Below are 24,388 nucleotides of genomic sequence, written 5' to 3' on the forward strand. Positions count from 1 at the left end.
GCATGGCCAGCAACATTAAGGGGAATAATAAAAGCTTCTTCAAATATGTTAGAAGCAGGAAACCCGCCAGAGAAGCGGTTGGCCCTCTGGATGGTGAGGGAGGGAAAGGGGAGATAAAAGGAGACTTAGAGATGGCAGAGAAATTAAATGAGTTCTTTGCATCTGTCTTCACGGCAGAAAACCTCGGGCAGATACCGCTGCCCGAATGGCCCCTCCTAACCGAGGAGTTAAGTCAGATAGAGGTTAAAAGAGAAGATGTTTCAGACCTCATTGATAAATTAAAGATCAATAAGTCACCGGGCCCTGATGGCATACACCCAAGGGTTATTAAGGAATTGAAGAATGAAGTTGCAGATCTCTTGACTAAGGTATGCAACTTGTCCCTCAAAACGGCCACGGTACCAGAAGATTGGAGGATAGCAAATGTCACGCCTATTTTTAAAAAGGGAAAGAGGGGGGACCCGGGAAACTATAGGCCGGTCAGCCTAACATCCATACCGGGTAAGATGGTGGAATGCCTCATCAAAGATAGGATCTCAAAACACATAGACGAACAGGCCTTGCTGAGGGAGAGTCAGCATGGCTTCTGTAAGGGTAAGTCTTGCCTCACAAACCTTATAGAATTCTTTGAAAAGGTCAACAGGCATGTGGATGCGGGAGAACCCGTGGACATTATATATCTGGACTTTCAGAAGGCGTTTGACACGGTCCCTCACCAAAGGCTACTGAAAAAACTCCACAGTCAGGGAATTAGAGGACAGGTCCTCTCGTGGATTGAGAACTGGTTGGAGGCCAGGAAGCAGAGAGTGGGTGTCAATGGGCAATTTTCACAATGGAGAGAGGTGAAAAGCGGTGTGCCCCAAGGATCTGTCCTGGGACCGGTGCTTTTCAACCTCTTCATAAATGACCTGGAGACAGGGCTGAGCAGTGAAGTGGCTAAGTTTGCAGACGACACCAAACTTTTCCGAGTGGTGAAGACCAGAAGTGATTGTGAGGAGCTCCAGAAGGATCTCTCCAGACTGGCAGAATGGGCAGCAAAATGGCAGATGCGCTTCAATGTCAGTAAGTGTAAAGTCATGCACATTGGGGCAAAAAATCAAAACTTTAGATATAGGCTGATGGGTTCTGAGCTGTCTGTGACAGATCAGGAGAGAGATCTTGGGGTGGTGGTGGACAGGTCGATGAAAGTATCGACCCAATGTGCGGCGGCAGTGAAGAAGGCCAATTCTATGCTTGGGATCATTAGGAAGGGTATTGAGAACAAAACGGCTAATATTATAATGCCGTTGTACAAATCGATGGTAAGGCCACACCTGGAGTATTGTGTCCAGTTCTGGTCGCCGCATCTCAAAAAAGACATAGTGGAAATGGAAAAGGTGCAAAAGAGAGCGACTAAGCTGATTACGGGGCTGGGGCACCTTCCTTATGAGGAAAGGCTACGGCGTTTGGGCCTCTTCAGCCTAGAAAAGAGACGCTTGAGGGGGGACATGATTGAGACATACAAAATTATGCAGGGGATGGACAGAGTAGATAGGGAGATGCTCTTTACACTCTCACATAATACCAGAACCAGGGGACATCCACTAAAATTGAGTGTTGGGCGGGTTAGGACAGACAAAAGAAAATATTTCTTTACTCAGCGCGTGGTCGGTCTGTGGAACTCCTTGCCACAGGATGTGGTGCTGGCGTCTAGCCTAGACGCCTTTAAAAGGGGATTGGACGAGTTTCTGGAGGAAAAATCCATTATGGGGTACAAGCCATGATGTGTATGCGCAACCTCCTGATTTTAGGAATGGGTTAAGTCAGAATGCCAGATGTAGGGGAGAGCACCAGGACGAGGTCTCTTGTTATCTGGTGTGCTCCCTGGGGCATTTGGTGGGCCGCTGTGAGATACAGGAAGCTGGACTAGATGGGCCTATGGCCTGATCCAGTGGGGCTGTTCTTATGTTCTTATGTTATCCTGCAGCTCACACGAAAGGTCCAACAGTTGCATCAGGCCAGTGCGGGCTTCAACAAATCTCCAAAGGGCCAGAGGCTCATTGGAGACTGGGGGCTCCCTGAGGGCCGCATTGAGAGGCCTCGAGGGCCACATGTGGCCCCAGGGCCAGGGTTTGGGCACCCCTGTTCTACATCCACATGAATTTGGGTGAGTGTGAGCTTGAAGACATTCAAGTGTATGATCTTGTGTACTGGAACAAATCTGAAACTGCTTATGGGCCCAATCCTATCCAAGTTTCTAGCTCCTGTGCAGCTGTAGTGCAGCCTGGAGGTAAGGGAAAAAATGTTTCTGTTCTATCCTAATTTTTGAATCCTGCCGACTACGCCAATTTGTCCCGTCCAAGTATCTCAACTCCCTTCTAATGCCCGCTTTTTGGCTAATTAACACCCTCTTTATCTCTAGAACAACCGCTGTGGTGTGCAAAGGAATGAACACAGAACTCCTTATCTATAGCAACTACCCAAATTTATTGCTATGAATACAGACACTCCCTGCAAGTCCTCTTGTCCAGAGGCTTTCCCTCCCCAAAACTCCACTTAACTCAGTGGGTAAAGGTCTGAAGCCTCCAATTCAAGTCCAATCCGGTCTCCAAAGCACAGTCCAGTCTTCCCAGTCTTCTGTGTCCTCCAGCAGAGTCCTGGCAGTCCCCTTCTCCTGTAGGTCTGGGTCAGGTAGCCCTCTTGGTCTGGTTCCCTCCAGGTCAGGTAGCGTCTCCCTCTGGGTCAGGGTCTGGGTTTCCTTCTGGGTCAGCGTCCTGCTCCTGGCTCTCCCTCTGGGTCAGTGTCCGGCTCCTGGCTCCTTTGGGCCTTCTGAAGCTGCCTTTTATCCTTTGTGTCTCATTTAATGCACTTAGTGCACTCATTTGCACTTAGTGCAAATGCAGCTCAGCTGTGAGCTACCTCCTTAGCTCATTCAAAGTCTCATCAAGGTCAAATGAAGCTCAGGTGTCCAACCAGGTCTCCATTGGCTTTGATTACAGCTGTGGAGCCAGCCCTGCCCTTCCCAGAGCTATCAAACAGCTATCAAAACATGGGATCACTGTCAACACCACATCATCCACCTGATGATCTTCTGATCTTCCATTACAGTTTCCATACCTTGAGGTGGCCTCTGTAACTCCCCCTCCAGGATGCAGCACATGCCCCATTGGCATGGCTGCACCAGCACTGGAAAATTGGATAGGATTGGGCCCTAAGGCTACAATCCTATACACACTTTCCTGGAAGTAAGTCCCACTGAAGATGGTGGAACTTACTTCTGAGTAGACAAGCATAGGCTTGCACTGTTAATGTGACTGGAGCAATGAATGAGAAATATTGTACATTAGCCATCGGATGTTGAATTCTTTGAAAGAGAGGGAGGTGACAGGAGAACAAGCCAACCAGGGGGGATGTTGCTGTAGCCTAGCTGGGGGAGGAAGATAGTTATTCTGAGAGCTAGCGAAGAATAAGAATGGGAAAAGAGGCCTCAGGTTTGGGCAGAGTAGGTCAAGAAACTAACTGAAGGACAAGCAGTAGAGACAGCAAATGTAGACCACATGCTCAAAGAATGCAGTGTGTCAAAATACAAGGGGGAAATGAGGCACTAGTTAAGAGACAAGAAGGTGCTCCAGGAAGGAGTTTTTAGTCCTGTCATTTTCTGGAGGCCTTTAACTATCTCCTCTCCAACTGTTCCAGTTTTTATAGCAGAGCTAGTATGGTTTCAATTTCTTGAAGAATGGCCATGCAAATGGCCATTTCTTACTTACACAAGCAAAGTTCGCCAACTGCTTCTGTTCTTGCAATTACTATAAAAGCTTCTGTAAATTGTATTCCTTTGTGGTGGATTAGCACCATACAAAATGATGTAGAAAAACACTGTGATTAAGGCTGCCATCGATTTGAAACTATTAAGGGGATTTGTATCTACCTTTGAAATCATCATCACATTGTATATAAAGTGACAGTTTCCTTCCTTGTCCAGCAACAAGTATCACTTTAGTTATTTTAAGCATTACTTTCTGAGAATAAAGCAACAATTTTTTTTTTAAATATTAGGGGGTTTGCAAATGATTCTCTGACATCCCCACAAGGGACTCTCTTTCATCTTTCCATCTATCGGGGGGACGGGGAGGAAGAACTTGTTAGGAGAACTGAGGGAATCAATCAGGCCCACACACAGCACAGTTGAGTTCTATGAAGACTTTACTGCAACAGGAAAGTTGCAGGTGTTATTATGTTGGCAGAACCATCGATCAGGAAAACAAGAAAGAGGAGGCCAGTCAGTTATAGGAAGTGAAGCAACCATCAAGCTCTAACTAACTAGGGAGATCGATCACAGTTTGCCCTAGTGTTGGAGGCAAGCATCAGAGTTGGCCCAAAACCTCCTGGCACCTGAGGCAGCAGGCCAAATGCTGCCTCCCTTACTTGATGATGTGCCAGCTTGTGTTCCTCTGATACTCTAGCCCACTACCCTCCTCTCCTGGGGGCAGGGAGGAAGAACTTGTTCTTCTGCTCTGATCCCCTCACCCTTTCCAATCCAGAGAGTGGGAGGGGAAAGAGAAGGAGCTGTGGAGACAAGCAAGCGGACAAGTTGCCCCCACTACCAATCTGCTGTCTGAGGAGATAGCTTCCATTGTCCTCTTGGATGGACCAGCCCTGGCAATCAGTCACCCCCTTAGTGAATAGTCACAGGTGTAGCTCTGCTCACAAGCTGTCTCCTCTCCAGAACTCCCCTCAGCCTGCAGTGCCCTCTGACCACCCAGCCAGGTTCCTTGAACAAGATCCTTGATGCCACAACCTAACCTTTGTGCATGCTTTCAGTTAGGGTTGTGGTCCTGCATGTTTTCTTGGCTTCACCAGAATTTTTTCTAAAAGATACTTTGGTTTTCCAAAAGACTGAAGTAAGTATGTGGCTCATCCTTCACTTGATATTCTGGGAGGCCACTCGTGTTGGAAATCAAAGCATGGCATTCTGGTCATAGAGAAGAAAATGCAAGTGTATCCCAGGATCAGGTATGGGAGCAAAGAACATCACAGAAAAGGAAGAGGGGGATGAAATGAACTGAGGACTATGGTGGCCCTAGGAGATGCTCTGGGACAGGAATTCGTAACTGGGATTATCCATACCCCATGGGAGTTGTTAGATTAGATGAACAACTATCACCATTATCAATATGGATTGAGGTGTTCTGTTCCTAGCTATCCACATGTAAAGTAAAACCAAGCTACTGACATTTTTTGAAGTCATACTGGTACCCGATGATGATGATGATTCCAGCAGTCTGGTGAAGGGGGAATGTATGGGGACATACTGGGCAACCCATTGGGGTCTATAATCATAAAAAGGTTCAGAATCCCTGCTCTGGGACACCACTTTTCTCTATATTCCCTTTTCCACTCCAGTTCCTGCTTTTCAAGTCCAGGCAGAGCAGGAATAGCACCAGTGGCAGAGGACAACAAGGAACATGCCAACAGCTCTCTGCACTTGCTGCTATTTCACCAGATAAGGCAATTGCTTCCCTGCCTGGGGAATTTGCAGACCTTGGCCTCGTCCTGCATGTTTTTAAAGGACTGTGTTTCACCCTGTGGCTCACTGGGTTCAAGAAGAGTTCTTCCCTTCTTCTGAGCACCTGGTACTGATACAGCTAGAGTTAGTGGTATGACATAAAGTCATTTGTCCAAATAGTTTCTCATAAATATTGGAGAAGAGTGAAGGCACATGATACAACCACATTGGTGAAGCTAAGAAAATCTAGATGTGGTCAGTGCATGGATGGAAGACTGGCTGGAAGCTCCTGTCCACTGCTTTATTTCCATCATAATTAAATAAGTGGGATAGAAATGAGATTTTTGAAAAGGCCAGAGATCCTGGGCCTGTGTACCATTAATGAGTTGATGTTATTAGTGCTTTAAGTTAAGACAGTGATCGGGGGTGTGCCTTCAGGTTCCCTGCTGCATAATGTGGTCTGTATGATGTGAGCTTAGCTGTGTGGGCTTGGCCAGTGTGTGATTGTTGTCCTGCTTATCTTCCCAAGCAGGTTGCCCACACAGGCTCATGATGCTCAGAACCCGCAGAATGACTCATATTTACTTGCACACTAAACTGCATGAAAGGATGGAAATTTTGCATTTCTCCAGGCAGAAAATGTTCCCTGAATGGGCCTGCTTTCATTGCTGAAAGGGGCTGCTGTGTCACTGAAAAGGGAGCCAGCCGAGGAAGTGAATAACAGAAAAGTGATTGCTTTTTAAATGTGCTTGGAGAATATGCAAAGTCTTTGTTTGCAACACAGCTTTGGATTTGTCACAGGATTCTTTGAGTGTTGCCAAGACAGAGAGGTCAAAAGAGTGGTGGTACTATATGCGATTGATTTCCTTCAAAACCTGATGGCCAAGTGAATATCTATGAGAAAATGAAACTGTATGCAAGCACAAATTATATTTCAGGCTGCTATTAACCATGCCCCTTCCTTACATCTTAGCCCAACAAGACAGTGAAATTCCCACAGCCCAATATGCCACTCCATAGAGAGCTCTGGGCTGGAAAGCTGACTTCAGTTAGGAGACATTGTGCATGCTGCTTGTACTAAAGACCAGTTCTCTGGCTCATCTGGAAGTAAGTTAACTATTGCAAAGTCCATATTTTATTCCCTAATTCTAGAGAACAATTTATAATTCCCTCTTTTAGATTGTTCAGTAATCATTACATCTAGGGATAAGTATGTGTACAGTTTCAGATTTTGGGAGCCTTACCCATGTTTGGATGTACTCCATGTACCTTGGTTTGAGGAAGAAGTTTGCAAATGTCCCTTTTTTGATTTTTAAACAGGAAATTATTATGTTCTAATAACTGAGGTGTCTTGAACTACATGCGCACCAAATTCCAAGGCTCTAACTCACCAAGAAGTTCCCTAATCATTTTGATTATTCGTTGGGTGATGCCCAAGCATCTTCTGATTTATATTTTTGGTAAGGACACAATGAATATTGGGTGCAAATTTTGGAACTTGACACGTTTCACGTGTTTGCACGGTTTGCCTACAGCTGGAGGTCTGCTGAGAAGGAGCACAATTTCATCTCGAGGTTCAAGTGAGGATTTCAAAACTCAGGGACCTTGTTTAGCTTAGCGAGAAGCACATCCCCAAATCCCTTTGCACCTTGTTGATAATTTGTCCTGAAGGATCAACTTGTAAAAACAGCATCTTTGCTGAAGAAAGAAAAGGCCAAAGCTCCTGATTGTCTTTGCTTCACTGATAAGTTACAAAACAAATTAAAATCAGGAGGGAACAAGGGCTGGTTTATTACACACTTCATAGATTGCCTAGTCATGCTCTTTTAACAAATTGCGATACTGGGTCAGCTAAAGCACAGATAAAAGAGGGATAGGGGAAGGGATATATTGGAGTGTTGTATTCCCATTTGGCTCTTTCCTGACACCCCACTAACCAGAAAGGCAAGCTCAGGTGAAGGAGCTTAATTTTCTTCATACTTATATTGCTTACAATTCCTTGGTATAGCAGCAGAGGGATTTGGCCTGTTTTCCTTGTGATGTCTGCAACAAACCGCCTCTGGGAGCAAATTAATGAGATTGTTGGAAGTTGCAATGAAACCGAAGTGCCATTTAGTTTAGCAGCCCCATGAAAATGATTGTTGGCATATGTTATAAATACAGAAGGGCACCTAAAACCCCCCCTCTTGTCTCCACTGTTTTGTATGGGGTCGCCTGAACAGACTTATTGTGTGGTATGTTCACTCAGATTTATTCCATCAAAAGCAGTTAAAAAAAATACCCAGTTTAACTTCTAATTACTATTGCAAAGGATAACAAAGGAACTGTCAGTATCTTTTGAGGAGTTTAATGCAGAATGGTCTCCAGTTTGGCTATTCTAGTTAATTGGGGCAAGAGGCTAAGTGGTCCAGCCATGTAATAGCTAAATAGGCCAACTAGAACAGCTGTTAATTCAGCTGTCAGTCAAATGTCAGTCCCATCCATCCCTGTGCAGTGTTCTGACCATAGGACACCATGGATGGGTTTACACTGCTTGCCAACAAAGAAGATTCTCTTTTATATTTATGGTGCAATCATATTATGTCCAGCCATTGTTGCAATGCCTCTTCTGCTGGTGCTCATTGCTGTAAAGCTGAGTAGTGCGCTTCTGGGACCCTGGCAGGAAGGCAGGAACCTTCTATGCATGTTGTCAGCTCTCCTGCTGCCTGCTGGAGCCAGTACATTGTGGGAGGGCAGAATGGGGTAGGGAGGGGGTGAAACTGGGTGGGAGGAGGCATAAGAGTGGCATTGAGGCTGCAGGAGGAGATGGATCTGGCAACAATGGTGCATGCCAAATCCTATTTTCCTTTCCTGCAGTTTCCCTGCCCCCTTTCTCTCCTTTGACTTGTGGTAGCAAAATTCCCCCACCATGGTTCTGATCCAGATCTCCCTTGCAGTTGGTGTTTGCGGGGGGGGGGGGGATCATGATGGCTTGTTGTTGTTAATGGCTGTAGGCCTCAAAATCAATACAAACCAGGTGGGTAGAAGGGATGTGTGTGATTTTATGTACAGAAAGGGTAGGAGGGAGGATAGTGCTTTCTCCCTTGAAACACTCCCCCTATAGCTGTGCTATAGACCCCTTTCAATGTCTTAGATCAGAACACTACTGCAGTTGGGAGAAAAGTGGCTGGTGTTTTTTTTTTTTTTCAGGGGAGGGGGAAGTGAAAGTTTCAGGTCATAATCTGAAGCACATAGGATAGCTACTTTCCTAGCTAAACTGGGAATCCTCTCTATTCCGTCTGAGTTCCACGATGGAAGGAAGGTAGGGTATAAATGTAATAAAACGCATAAAATAGGTGGGGAAGACATTCACTCACCTGTGCTACCTGTTGCTTCTCCATTTTCAATCTGCCCCTTGCTTTATATCTATATGGCAAAACATTTTAACACGTAGGGCATCCCACTGTTACAGCTGGCCAGACCCTCAATTGCCAGGGATAGTTTGCTGCTTTAGCTGGAATGGCACAAGCCGTTGTTTGCAATTATGGCACTAAAGCCGAGTTCTTGGATGAGTCGCAGCACAGTTATGACATCGCATTTGAGGCAAAACAAGTTTATAATGTTAGTTCAGCTCAGCATAGACTCGTTGGCAGTCTGCACTTGTGGTGTGAATCATTGGTTCATGATGATTGTCACATTGTGACCCATCGAAATGGTTGTGCCGTGAATTAACCCAGTGTTTAGCCAAGTCTCAGGGAAATTGCTTTTCCTTCTGCCAGTTTTCGGGAGAACCAAGTGATATTCACAGCAAAGGATTTGGCTTCAAAACTGCAGATTATGAGGTTTATTGAAGGGATTTATGAAGTGTAACTCCCTTTAAAGACAGGAGGGGGTTGTGGAGGAAGAGCGGTGTGAATGTTACATTCTGGGATTGGCGGAGGAAGTGGTAAAGGCAAGGTGGGAGTTGTTTAGCAGTTAGTCGTTTCAGAGATTACTTCATATTGGATAAAGTATGATGTGAAATATTACAGTATATTGAAATAATTCTAAACACAGCATGATCATGCAGGTATCTTAGGTATCCACGGATCTGGTTCTCCACAGTTCTCTTTGCCCCCTCCCCAACCATGCCCATTATCTTGCCTTTGTACTTGCTTTTAATAATAATAATAATAATAATAATAATAATAATAATAATAATAATAATAAAGGAATACAGGTATTTATATACCGCCTTTCTTGGTCATCAGATTTCTCCTCAGACTTTAATTCAAGGTGGTTTACATAGGCAGGCTATACTAAATCCCAATAGGGCAGGGGTGCTCAATAGGTGGATCGCAATCTACCGGTAGATCGCGAGGCAAAATGAGTAGATCGCGGAGTGCCGACCCCCCCCTTCAGGTGCCTCTGGGAGGAAACGCAGGGAGTAAGGCCCATTGTACTCAATGGGGCTTACTTCCAGGTAAGTGTGGCTAGGATTGCAGCCTCACAGCCTAATCCTAGGCATGTCTACTCAGGAGTAAGTCCTGTTACTCAGTGGGGCTCAAGGTACACCAACATACATTGTACACATAAATGTTATATGTTATGATGGCGCGAACATTGTAAAAAAAACTCTGGTAGATCTCCGGGCCTTGCTGGGTTTCAAAGTAGCTCTCGAGCCAAAAAAGTGTGAGCACCCCTGCAACAGGGATTTTTACAATTGAAGAAGGTTCTGTCTTTCAAGAACCACAACATTTCAGATGGATCTTTTATGATCTGGTATCACATTCTGGTCTCCAGTTTCCTCCCAGGCTAACAAGCAGCTCCTTCATCTCTCACTTGAAGGGCAGCCAAAGAGCAGGTGGAATAACTGGGCTAGGCTTGCCAGCTGCTTCAAGGTCTCACCGTTCAGGGTGCCAGTGGCCTCGAACTGATGACCTTCGGATGTTATCTTCAGGCAAACGGAGGCTCTACCCTCTAGACCAGATCTCCTGCCCTTTTTTACAGATTGCAAAAAAACTTCTTACTTTCACAGGTAGATAAAATGAGAACATGATGAGCAGACAGGCAGCTGGGACAATAGAGGGAGAGACTGTTATCTGGAAGAGGATCTCTCTCTCTCTCTCTCTCTCTCTCTCAATCTCAATCTCTCTTGTGCCTGCTTGTTGCATTCCCATTTTAGTGACCTGAAAATGCAAGAAGAATTTTTAGCAATCTGTAAAAGCAAGAACCATGCTGCTTGGTGTCAGGGTAAACAAGAAAGGTTTTTGCTTTTGCATATAGCTAAAAAATAATTTATTTTTTTTACACATTTGTGTAAAATTTTTTTACACAGTTGTGTTTTCCCTTTCCCTACAAAGTTTGATAGAATACAGATAATTCACTATGGTTTGTTCCATTGCATTCTGCAGTAAATTATTGTAGATACTAGCCTATAATAGGTAAAATTTTTGCCAAGTGATTAAGCTCAAATTGCCACTTTGCCTTATCTCCAGGTCAATCAGAGGGCAGAGCCTTTCCACTCCGAAAAGTTTCCTTTCTCAAGCAGCAGGCAGGCACCAAAGAGATCATTTGTTTCTACAGCAACTGGGAAATTCCAGCCAAAGTTTTTATTCTCCTTCCTTCTGCTGCAGCCTGGTTCTGCTTTGCAAATGCTTGCAAAGCAGGTCTGTTTTTTTCAACACCAGGATGGAATCCTCTTTTCCATTTGAAACAAAGTCCCAGGCTACAATTCAATACACCATTACTTAAGAATAACACTCATGGAAAGCACTGGGTCTACCTCTGAGTAAAAAGGGTTGCAAATATATGCAGCTGCATCTCTCTGCTGTGAATTGAATTGCACACTCTTAGTTATGTGTTATGGGTTGTATGTAGAGCTTCTGGCTTAACACACCAGGCACCTCAAAGGTGGATTTGATTCCTGGTTCTCCTGCAGTGGTTCCCAACCTTTTTCACTTGCATATCCCTTGGTAGCCCATTTCCATAAATTGTACCCTTCATATTAGCAAAATGTTTGTAATTAATAATACAAGCCCTCATCTCCTCTATATGAAAGCCCAGACTTCATGTATTCATCACATATTTTCACATCTTTTCATCTGTTTGAAGAACGGAAGACTCTGTCTTTGCACTGTTTTGCACCAGAAGTGCCCTGAGAAATTCTGGGTGATTGATGACTTTCCATATTCTGTTTCAGCTTTTTACTGTGCTGGTTTTCAATCACTGGTTCATACATGAATTGATGACCAAAAACTAGCTATTGGTGGGACTTTCACAGCCAAATAGCTACCTCCCTTCCTGCCTTCTGGTCCTTACAAGGCATTCCTGCCTTGCAAAGTATTCTGGAGCACGACCTGCCTTTTTCTGCCATTATTCCATTCTTTTTCAAGTACCCCTAAAGGTCCTGTTGAGTGTCCCTGGGAGTACATGAATACCAGGTTGGGAATCACTGTTTTACTGGTATGTTGTTTACAGTGCACTTACTCTGATAGTGTTTACAAAAAGGTGGTGAAGACCAGGATGTAAAAAGAATAAAAATGTATCTTATGATCTTTTACTATGTTTTTAATAAATTAGAGACTACACTTCTTAGGTAACAATTAGTGGTAGGTTATTTTTCAGGATCTGGCCTCGGGTAAAATCAGACAAAACTATAGTCAGACACCCCTTAAGTTTAACTTATCCCCCTAAGTTTAACTTATCCGAGGGTCATAGAAAATTCCATGAATGTTGACTCAAAACCTGCCCTCGGCTTATCTGTGGGATCGACTTATAGGCGAGTGTCTGCAGTGCCTTCAAATTGTTGAATTGAGGCAAGGCCATGAAAGCAAATGTTTATGCTATGTTATGGGTGTTTATAGCTAAATTAATTTAAAAGAAATTATTGGTTTATATGTTTAGGAAATAGGGAAAATGTTCATATGCTTATGCTCACAAACAAGCTTACATCTATTTTGCTCTGTGCCTGGAGAAGGCCTGAAACTGCAAACAGCAGACAGGCTGTAAATTAGCAAAGGAATGTTTCTTGGCAAACTGTCAAGGACATCAGATAAGGAAAATGCTTCATGAAAAGGGAGTATGAAGCAGGAATTTCCATCTTAGCTCCAACTGCTTGTGAACAGAAAAGGCATTTTGGGACTTTTTAAACAATATTCATTTAGTTCTCTTTTAAATAAAAAATATAGTCTAGTGAGCACTGAGAGAGTTATTTACACCAGAGCATCACAGAAGGGTCAAATAAATTACTAAGTTAGCATGTTTGCATGCATTCTTCAATATTTTAATAGTTATTGCTTAAAATTGTAAATTAATCTTAGTAGCAATATATGGTAGTTTAAATGAATTTTAGCTGTTAGAATAGTTTGATCAAAGCATAAAATAAACAGAAAGGTGAAAAGCTATTAAGTTTTACTTAAAGCCACAAGTCTGAAAATGTGACCTTGAAAGGCAGATGCCTGGCAAAAGTTAATTAAAAAGAGTCTAACAAGGAGACTGGAATGTGGTATAAAGTTACTCCTCAGATAAGACTCTTTTCTTAGGCAGAAGCATTCCTAACTGTATCTCCTCTGTAGATTCAAAGTGACAGATTTAGATACTTTTAATTGGAACTAGGGAGTAGCCAGGATGCACTTGCAATAATAAATTATATCTCTTGGCACCAGAGGCGATAAAACTAAAGGTTATACACAGGTTAGAAACATTTTAATGAGGAAAACTAGCAACATTAGATAAGAAGACCTTGGCAAAGACAATTTATCTGTTGCTAATTAAAATAGAGTTTTCTAAGATACAGACACCTGCAAACAATCAGCTAGACAGAAGATAACAGAAATAACATTCCTGAGAAAGTCCCCTGATCAGCAAAACATCATGAGAGCCTCTAAGCTGACAGAAGAAGCTGGATTTAGTTAAAATGAATAAGAAAGAGTTTTGTACAATAAGAGGTTAGTTTGTCTTGTATTAAATATATGTTTATACATCACAGTAACAAGTCACATATAGAGAAGAGAGAAAAGACCAAAAGGCTTAGTTTAAACAGAGGCTGGCAGAAAGCCCACAGTGATTAATGAGACCAGACAGAAAGGAATTTAGAAAGATGACATTGGTGGCTCTGTCAGGGTCAGAAGTAAGCACAAGACATACCAAAAGTCAGTAATTGAGTAGACAGTGCCACCTAGTGGTTGTTGGAAACAATGTTTTCTATATGTCTCAATGTATGTATTCGCCTTTTTTGGAGTCTGTAACTTGAAACCAACCAATCAAATGCTTGTAAAGTTATCTGTGGTCAACCCTGAGAAAGCTCCCATCTCTGTTGTCACACACCAGCCAATGAGAAATGCAAGACTCCTCAAAGGAGCCATAATCAAATATAAGTGAGAAGCTCACACTTGAAAATCGCTCTCTCTGAGGGCTCTAGGAGCTCCTACATGGCTCTCATTGCTCTCTTCACTTTGGACAAGGAGTCCCTGAGAGGCCCGTTGCTGGCAACGAAATAAAGCTTGCAGACGATCACCACTCTTGCTTACTGAGTTTGCTTTTGACCTTGCAACAGAATGATATGTAACATAATGGTATTATTCATAAATACCAAGATTTCCACAATTTTGGCCACTAGTGGTGTCACCCGATGTGGTTTGCCCCCACCCGCCTCCAGTTATGTCAATGGATAGGAGGGACATGACGCGTATCAAGATCTTTAATTGCATGAAAAGGGACTACTTGAACAAGTGTTTTCTGAATTGGCTCTGTGTGGAACAATGGGCTTAGTCAGAATGAAAAAAATGCATTCATTTTGTGTTCATGGGACTGTGTTCATTCCCAGGACTTTAACACTTCTCTAGTTTCTGCTACAAGTGCTCTTTTTGGGTTCATACTATGGCATGCCAAAAACAGTGGGGGGAACCTAAGAGTTTACTGCCACCAGTTCAAACAGGGCACATCTGAAGAGTGAATATTTACTACATTATTTTGTCTTACGGTTAATAATGTTTATAGCCATCTTGGAGTATGAAGTACTTGTACACGTCTTAACATATTTCACCCTTAAATACCATCGCTATGTGGGAGATCTCTAATGTTTCCTATTGAACAGACACCTTCATGCAACATGGAGTTAAGAGGGGTTTTTTTGCTTCTTTTGCTTTAATTTTTTTTTTTTTGCTAATTTATAGGAGATGGCAACTTGACATGTAGATATTTTGCAGCCCCGATTGACACACAGAAGGCCTTTCAAGTCTCAGCAGACACAAACTGAAACATGAACAGATGGAGTCTCTCAGCATTTCCAAAAGTGTCATCCAAATGTGAAGAAAGCCTGGCTGATTTCACATTTCAAGTTTTGTCTAGACTCAGTAGTCAGTCTTAAAAATAAATTGATTTCAAAGATAAAGAACCTCATCAATCTATCGAACACATTTACTTTGGGGGACTGATGGTTGTATATGGACCACTTTGATAAACTTAAGGCTAAAGGGCAATTCAGATCGGGCAAATTTAACAAAATCAAAGTGCAATCCAAAGATTGCGCTGGGCCAGTGTTAAGTCCTTCAGAGTCAGCTGGCCCATGGAGTTCAGATCCAGCCTTCGTGCCGACATGGATGGGTAAGTTGAGCTGCTGACATGGGGGTTTGGAGAGGGGGGGAAGGCATTCTGGGGGCATTCTGGGGCAGGGGAAGGGCTGGGCCCAGGAAGGGGGTGGTGCCAGGATGCAGCACTTAGGTTGCACCCTAACCCCCCTCCTGGCTGACCTGGCCTAATGCCAGGCTGCTTGGATCTGTACCTCCTTTTTAGGTGGCGCAGATCTTAGTACCCCCATTCAGCCCGCTGCCACATTACTCAAGATAAAGTGAATTAATTCCCCTTCCCCTTGCCCCAGGCTGCACCATAGCCAGCCCCAGCCCTGCTCTGGATGCAGCATAGGCCTGCTGGCCTGCCTACTCCAGGGCAGGTTGGGATTAGGCTGCCCATATATTTGCCAGGCTAATCCAGGCAGGGTAAGCACTTCTGTCCATTCACAGCTTGCCAGAGCTGTGTATCTAGTGTATTATTATTATGAGATTTTCATGCAGTCAGGTAGGTGTTATTGACTGGTTTGTTTTATCCAGACATCGAGTCCTTCCCAAGGACCTGGGGTGCCTGGTTTCTATCCTATAAATACCATTGCAAAATGTAAGCTGTTCCCAGTATCTCTGCTTGTTGCTGTTGATGGATGGTAATTTCTATAGTCCCTCTACTGTTCAGGTGCTCTTCAAGGTGTTTTGGAATTACTATTATTATTGTAGAAGAGATTGCATTATATATAAAATACTAATTTGAAAGTTTGGGGTAATGTGATTAGGGAGCTCAAACTGCCACTGAGTTGTGATTCACCCAACCCTTTTTTATCATGACACTTGGGACCATTAGATGATTCTTTGATTTTGTGGACAGGCTATCACAGATGAGATTGCATCATGTGAATGCAGCACAAACCAATGAAAGCAAGTTGTATGTTTTCCAGTTAACAACTTTCACCTCAGGTAATAATATGTAGTGGCCCTGAGCAGTCCTTTAACCTTGAGCTTTTTGACATGCATTTCATCTGTGCTGACAGACTACAAATGAAAAAACTCTGAGGAGAAACCTTTCAATGGGTCTACCAGGACTAAGCTATATTGTGGTGGGATACATGTTACAGAACCCTAGTAGCAACCTGGAATACAGTGGTGCCTCGCAAGACGAAATTAATTCGTTCCGCGAGTTGTTTTGTATTGCGAAATTTTCATCTTGCGATTTTTGTCTTTCGATTTAAAACAAACCAAAAGAAAAAAAATGCAAAAAATTCGTCTTGTGAAGCACGGCCATAGAAAAATTCGTCTTGCGAGTCACCAAAAAAATCACAAAACGCTTTTGTCTTGCGAGTTTTTCGTTGCGCAAGGCATTCGTCTTGCGAGGCATCACTGTATTAGCAAGCACCCTGAAGGCCAGTGCTTGGGATAGTATTCTGTTTTTTCTAGCGTAATGAATGGCCCTTTCCAAATTTTACATGTTTTTCTTTGTGTCTACCTGTGATGAGATCTTAGACAGAGAAAGTAGCTGTGCACTTTCCCCGGCAAATAAAAACATAAGAACATAAGAACAGTCCCACTGGATCAGGCCATAGGCCCATCTAGTCCAGCTTCCTGTATCTCACAGTGGCCCACCAAATGCCCCAGGGAGCACACAAGATAACAAGAGACCTGCATCCTGGTGCCCTCCCTTGCATCTGGCATTCTGACATATTTTTCATCATATTTTTATTGGTTGTTGGGAAGCAACAATACATTAGAAGGCTGTTAGGTGGTTTATTTTTTTAAACTTCCCACTCCCAATTAACTCTTTTTAATTTAATTTTATTTTATTTTAAAGAGAACTGGATTGCTATATTTGTTTGCTTATTTATCACTGTTGTCACAGCTGGGTCTTCCAGAGTGGTAACTCCCTTTTCCTGTCTTCCTTTCTTTGCAAAGAGGAGAAAAATGCTCAATCCCAAGTTACTTCCTCAAACAACAAATTATTTCTCAGCAGGCTGGTAGGCAGGACAACACCTGAAGTCACTCAGTACACAAGTTTTTCTCAGGGGCAGAAGGCATGCTCTGCTCAGCTGAGCACACCATGGCACACCTGAAGAATGGCGCTCTGCAAGGGACCATTTCTCATGAAAGAAACTCCATCCACTTATCTCCAGGTCTATTGGTTTCATTCTCACACCTAAGGCTTTCCTTTTATAGTCATTTGGAAGTGTGAAGAGGGGAACAAGCAAGCTGGTAGTGTTAATTAGAACCCATCTTTGTATTCCCTTCATTCATTAAATTCATTTCAAAAGTTAATGTCTCTGGTGCATTGTTTAGAGGACAGAACTTCAAGTGTATTAATTCACCTTTCAGTAGTAAAAATCACTTAACTGTTAAACCAGTTCTCTGTTACATATTGTCTAGGAATTATCAGAAGGAAATAGTTTCAGGAAGTTCAGCAGGAAGTTAACTGCTTCCTGTTAGCACCAATCTAGTTTTTCCCCCCAAGCATTCAGTCTACAGGCAGCCTGCTCACATCGTGCTATAAGCTTGAATGCTTATAGCGACCTGTTAAAGCAAGAAACACATTGCCAATAAGCCATTAAACAACGCTAATGGGCACATGGGTGGGCCCTCTGCATCCGTGGATAACTGACAGCCCAATCTTATGCATGTCTACTCAGAAGTAAGTCCCATTAGAGTCAATGGGGCTTGCTCCCAGGAAAGTGTGGATAGGATTGGGCTGTGAATTCATGGATACCAGAACTGCAGATAGGGCTTTCCGCCTGTATAGGACTACAGAAACAATGAATTTATGACTCTTGAATGGATTGGCACACCAGACTTGTCATCACAATTATGCAACCACAGGAGCACATTTATAGGTCAGATAGCTGGCTTTTCCAGCACTCTATAGTATAGCCTGAACGTTATATTCTCCATAACATCAAGATTATTTGCCTTATCAATAGAAAATGTGTTAATGAGAAATTAGTTCCCTAGTATGGGGCATAAATTAGCCAGATTTCAGAAAACTCTGATGAAGAATTGATGTAATAGCAGTTTAAAACATTTGATTTTAGATGGAGTTATGTTGCCTACCATTTTTGTCCCCACCCAAACTATATATTAAATTTCTCTTTTGGGCTAAAGAAAAATCTTTGTACAGAAAAGTTGATGTCATGGAGAAACAGTCTCTCTCTTATGTTTTTCCCCTTATATAAATTTTTCCTCCATGGAAAAGCATATGGTCATATTAGTCCAGTGGGGTTCTGGGGGGGGGTCCATGTGTGCAAGTGCTCCCAGGTGGCACAGCAGGGGGGCCGCCCCCCAGGGCGCTGCCTCCCCATTTCTCAGGGAAACCAGAAGTGACGTTTAAAGGCCCTCCAGAGGCATTTTGCAGTGGCGTTTTGTGGTCCTGGCCTTGGGTGTCACAGGGACCAGAATCGCCACTTTATGAATCCTCTCAGGCTAAAGTGGTAAAGCCATATACAAATTTGTCACCTCAATGAATTCAATGAACTGAATTGAGTACTTCCAACTCAACATGCTTAGGAGTGATGCCCCATTTGATAGATGGTTTGCTATCAGATAAATGAATAGATCAAATCTCCTAAGAAAAGGTTTTTTCACCTCCTTCACCATTTAAGATCCATGATAAATCAGGTCATGTGCAAAAATGAGTGGGCGTGAACAGAAATCAAGATTTTATATCACTTCCTGGTGTCCTTTGTGAACTCACAGATACCAATTCTCGTTAGAAGTTTGTGGGCAGAAATTAGAAAACAATAGGTTCTACTTCACAGTAGATGCAAGCATAGCACATGTAGCTTTCTACAGAATTACAGGGTGATGTGTACTGGCAATGCATGATTTAGTTGGACAGATGAACTAGTAAATCTCCACAGAGGACTACACTGCTGCAATACCAATCACAAAGGATTTAGGCTGTAAAATATTACAATCCATTAGGATTGATTGGGTGATATGAAACAAAGATTGCCAGGCATTTAAATTCATTGCTCCTATCTAGCTCCAGTTGGGCATAAACAACGAGTTGTGAGAGTACACAGATGGAGTTGCGCATTGGAACGCGCATCTTATTCTCAGCAATATCATAGAGGGTATCCTCGCTGGGATGGATATTGAGAGGCATACCTGAATGCCGGTCTAATGTATGACTGTGATTGCTAATGCAGAATGCCGTTGCTAACACATGGAAGTCGCCTTAGCCTGGATTATCTCCTTACAGAGATTCAGGATTGTGTGTATTCAGCTCATAATAATGTATTAGGCCCAAGAGATAAATAGTTTGTTTTCTGTGAATTTGTAGATGCAGAATTTATTTAGAATGGTGTAGAAACTGATCACCTGGAAAGAAGTAAAAATAATAACATTCCTGTAGCAAGTTTGCATACTCAACACACCTTGTATGCATTATTTAGTTGTCCTTACAACAACTCTGCTTTATTTTGTGTATTGTTATCTGTGCACTATTATCCCTGTGTTGCAGCTGGGGAGCCGAGACTTAAAGTCACGGAGTGAATGCATGGCAGAGACAATATAGAAACTAAGGAAGTCCTGATTCACAACTTGATCTCTTAGCAAGCTACACCAATATTTGCTTTCATATAAAGATAAATAATTTTTTAAAAGCGTATTGTGTCTTTATGCTTACAAGTTGTAGCAGTTGCCATTCCACCACTCCACCAGGGGGGACTCTACTTCGTACTGGTCTCGAGACTGACTGGGCACCCAGACAGAGAGGGCTAGTTATAGAGCAGAGCTTGCTTTTGCAAGAAAAGAAGCTTCAGTGCAGTGGCGTCACTAGGGGGTGCGGGGATGCAGGCTGCGCTGGGTGACGCGCCCTGGGGGGTGACGTGCTAAAATCGCGCCTTTACGAGCTACTGCATCATGCCATACACCGTTGGATGCGGAATGACCAGCGGAACACAATACAAAGAAGGTGCACTTGCCATAGTATATCGGAAAGGGCAGGCTGAGAGGACTCCAACAACACCTGAATGGTCCTGATCTAATGAATGCAGCCCCCTATTCAGGAGTCCTTCTTGTCCCTATTCAGCCCTATGGAAAGCAAGCGAAACCAGTGGCTGCGTTTACTCGCGAATAGGCGCACTGGCCTTAGTCTGTTGGAAAGGGTAGGCTGAGTGGACTCCAAGGACATCAGAATGGTCCTGATCCAATGAGTGCAGCCCCCCAAAAACACCCAAGAAGGAGGTTTTCCCCCCAGCTGCAAGTGTGTTCAGCTCTATGGGAAGGGAAAGGAAGCCACGTAGCCGCATTTACTAGTGAGTAAGCAACCTTGCTTTGCTCCATCCAAAAGGGCAGACTGAGAGGACTCCAATGTCAGAATGGTCCTGATCCAATGAATGCAGCCCAAAAACACTTGAGGAGGAGGTCCCTCCCCCCCAGCTCCGAGTGTATGGAGCCCTATGGGAAGTGAAGCAGCCTCACGTAGTGTTTACTCATGAGTAGGCAGATGTGCCTTGCTGGTGGTCAGGCCAGGCAAAGACTGTGAGGACACCAGAACAGTCCCGATCCAATGGGACTGGAGTGCAACAAAAGCCCCAGAAGGCAGCCTCCCCCCCCCCCCCCACTAGAAAGGGCCAAGAAAGAGGCTTGAGCTGGTAAGGGGAAAGTTTTCTATTTTGCACTTGCAAAGTTTCCCTCATAGCCTAATCCTACCCACACTTTCCTGGGAATAAGCCCAACTGACTCTAATGGGACTTACTTCTGAGTAGACATGCCTACCTAGGCTTGGGCTCTGAGGCTGGACTCCTATCCCCACTTTCCTGGGAGTAAGCCCCATTGACTCTAATTGGACTTACTTCTGAGTGGACAGGCATAGGATTGGGCTCTCAGACTTGTAAAGCCGGGTGGGTCTTTGTATTGATGTGCTTGAAATAGAAGGACTTTAAACTGGGCACTGTGGAGGACTGAAGATCTCACTGATTCTTTTGGGGGGGGGGTGTTATTGCAGGCAGACTACAGAGAAAACTCACTTGGTGGAACAGGACTGGCTCCCCCTTATTTAATTATTTCTTTTATTTTAATTTAACTATAATTATTTATTTTAATTTGCTTGATGATGTCACTTCTGGCCATGACATCACTTCCAATGGGTCCTGGACAGACTGTCATTCTAAAAAGTGGGTCCCAGTGCTAAAAGTACTGAGAACTGCTGCAATAAGTTATTAGTAAGTTGACACCGGTGTGTGTGTGTGACTCCACAAGTTTTCAAAATCACTAAAATAAGAATTTGGAGGAATAATACCATCATGTTATATATCAATGCATAATTTCATGCAGAATGCAATGAAACAAACCACATTGAAATATCTGTGTTCTATCAAAAGGTACTGCCAAAAAACCAGTGGGGGTGGGGCAATGGTACATCACCGCGTCCGCCATCTGGGGTGTTGCCCCGCCCACTTCATGGGTGATGCGCAGGCCTCCTGCACGGGGTGACGCGAATCCTAGTGACGCCACTGCCTCAATGTCTTTTTCTTTTTCTCTTTTTGGCTTAGAAGGGGAGTAGATGTTCATGTTAGGCCACCTCCTCTCATCTAGGCAGCTTCCCTGGGCTCACCAGTATCCTCACTGCCAAGGAGGGTTGGCTAGATGCCCTCAACTCCTTATCCAAACAAGCATCATCGTCAGCTGCAACCATGTTTTTTTAATCTTGGATTGAATTTTCCTCAGGCTCCCTTTGTCCTCCCCCACTGACTTGGATCTGGCATCCCTGCTGCCATTGCAATGGTGGCACCTGACTATCTCAGCATGGAGCTGCTCAGACGGTCCCTGAGTGGCTCTCATCATCCCTAGCTGCATCAGTGGCAACAAGGAGGTTGGGAGCAGCTCATTCTCCACAGGAGCTGAGGCACTCCGATGAGGCTGCTAGACACAGAGAGTCTTGTGTCTATGAAAAACTTCAGGACTCATGTGTAGAATATCTGTATACAGCATGGCATGGGCATTTCCCCACATGTCTTTTCCCTGTGCCCTTAAGTCATGTCCCACTGTGTACGAGAATTGGCACATCTGCTGTTCATTTGCTCATCTTTTTTTACCCTTGTATGTCTTCTAAACAACAACAAACTCTTCCCAAACCTGCAAAAACTCAAATACTATGTCAGGAAAAAGATGCACAAATGGGATAGGTTTATGCAAAAAGCACATTTGCTCACATTTTACTGATATCTGTCAAACAGTTTGCATAGTTTGAGCTTTGTTGACCAAGAATTCAGATTTTCTTGGCTCTTTTTTTAAAAATTCAGATGCGTGTGAAGAATGTACGAAAGATACATTTATTTCTAGCACTCTGTTAATAAAGATCTTAGCCTTATTTTGCTTCATCATCAGACTAAAATGTAAAACAGAATCAAGCATGCAGTCAGTGCTGACTTTTACTTGACAAATATGGAACGACCCCTTTACTGACATATTAAGAAGGAAAAGAACAATAGCAGTTGCTTAGATCAGTGATTCTTACACTGTGGGTCAGGAACCAATTTCAGGTGGGTCCTCATTCATTTCAATATTTTATTTTTAATATATAACTTATTCATTCATTCACTTACTTAATTACTTCATTTATACCCCGCCTTTCTCCCCGAAGGGACCCAAAGCGATTTACAACAATAATTAAAAAAGAACAATTAAAAAGATGATTTGAAAACAAGATAAAAGCACATTCATAGCAAAACATCTTAAAAACAGCAATCAGATTAGACTTGATGCCACCTTGGTATGTGACTGCATTTGGGGAAATGTTACAGATCTGTACTTTTAACAGGCTACTATGTCTACCAGTGATTTTCAACCTTTGTCATCTAATGGCACACTGACAAGGTACTGTCCTGTCCAAATATTCCAACTCCCTTCTAATGCCCACTTTTTGGCTAATTAACAGCCTCCTTTTCCAAGAACAACAGCTGTGGTGTGCAAAGAAATGAACAGAACTCCTTATCAGTTGAGCAATTAACAAGAATTTATTGCTACAAACACAGACACTCCTGCAAGTCCTCTTGTCCAGAGTCTTTCCCTCACATCTCCCAATGACCCTACCACTAAATGATCCGTGGCACACCTGCAGGCCATTCATGGCATACTGGTGTGCCATGGCACGGTGGTTGAAAATGGCTGATATATACAGTTGTGCGCCAGTTAACGATGGGGATCGGGACCACGATCCCTGTTGTCAAGCAGCACTTAATGCAATCTGAACTTTCCGCAGGGATGCTCCGCTCCCCTCCCCTCTGGAGCATTGTCTGAGCCCCCCAGAGGCAGTGCACTTCCAAGCACTGCCTCTGTGAGGCTCAGACTGAGGGAAATTGCGCCTCTTGCGTGACTTCCAGTTTCACGGAGGAAGCTGGAAATGGCATGAGAGGCTCAATTTCCCTCAGTCTGAGCCTTGCAGAGGCAGTGCTCGGATATGTGCTGCCTCTGGGAGGCTCAGACAGCCTCTGGGGACGAGAGGAGCTGAGCTCCCCTCACTTTCAGAGGGTTGGGGTGTGCGCCCCCAATGACCATGTGACCACACGTGGTTGTCGCATATGTGATCCCGGTGTTAGCCGGTAGGTCGCTAAGCGGTGCACACCTGTATATGCTTTTAACAATGATAATCAATGGAACTTACTCCTGGGTATGTGTGGGTTGCATGGCAACCTAGGATTGTTAAAAATTTTCCTGCTTGATAATGTCACTTCCGGTCATGACATCGATTCTGGTGAGTCCTGACAGATTCTGATTCTAAAAAGTGGATCCTGAAGCTAAAAGTTTGAGAACCATTGGCTTAGACCTTATGGTAAAGTTCCATTCTTGCTGCCTTTCCTGTGTCCTGAAGTCTTTGAATGGATTTTCTTTTGGGCCACAGAGTTCAACCAGTGGTAGTCCACAGCTTGCACCTAAGGGTCACTTTTAATGTGAAACTGCATGTACAGGCGTAACTAGAGAATAGCCTGGACCATGAGCCTTCATAATGTGAAAACTTTCACATTTATGTGGATCTGAGGGGTGTTCTGTGCTTGCTACAAAGGAGAGCTGAAAGAGAATGCAAGCATGATTTGTGCATCCTCTTTCTTGAGTATCCAGCACTGCAGCTTATACAGCTCTCGTACAAGTGTTCCAGGCATATGAGGAAGTCTCACCATGGGAATGATGCATGGATTGCTGATGTGTCCATCATACCAAAAAGTCACAAAGGTGACACAAAGTCACGTGCACATTCCCTGCCGGCTCTTCCCTTTCATGTGCAAAGCTGCCTTGAGACAAGAAAATGGCAGGGAAGGGTATGGGAGAATTAACATCATTGCACCCAACTATTCCCACAGTCCAAAGATGTATGCCTGTGGCCATCTATAGGTAGCACCCCTATATCTATTCTCCA

This window comes from Tiliqua scincoides, chromosome 1 (assembly GCF_035046505.1).
Source record: "Tiliqua scincoides isolate rTilSci1 chromosome 1, rTilSci1.hap2, whole genome shotgun sequence".
NCBI classification, from domain to species: domain Eukaryota; kingdom Metazoa; phylum Chordata; class Lepidosauria; order Squamata; family Scincidae; genus Tiliqua; species Tiliqua scincoides.